A 379-nucleotide genomic window follows, 5' to 3' on the forward strand; every position below is an offset into this window, starting at 1 on the left:
TGGTGTACCTGATTAAAGGTCAGTTATGGAGAGTGTCTAAAGAGTAAAACATTGTGTCTCTCCACACATGACCACATGAGCCAGAGGTGTTAAGAGAGCTATAACACAGTGTCTATAAATAACACTCCAGTCAACACCATCCCAAAATACAGCAAAGCCATTCATCTTACAATATTTCATGCAGAAGTGGAATGGAAGTCAGTAATGGTTGAATAATACACCGCTCTATTACTTTATATGGAAATGTAGCCCTTGGGCCTGGCATAACAAATGTAGCCCGTTTTAATTTCTGTTATGGTAAGTTTCATTAAGATTTATAACGCAGCCTCGAGATCGATCTTCATAAAGGGGCCATGAGAAGTATTATGGCTAATAATAA

The sequence above is a fragment of the Silurus meridionalis genome, chromosome 6, assembly GCF_014805685.1.
Source record: "Silurus meridionalis isolate SWU-2019-XX chromosome 6, ASM1480568v1, whole genome shotgun sequence".
NCBI lineage: Eukaryota > Metazoa > Chordata > Actinopteri > Siluriformes > Siluridae > Silurus > Silurus meridionalis.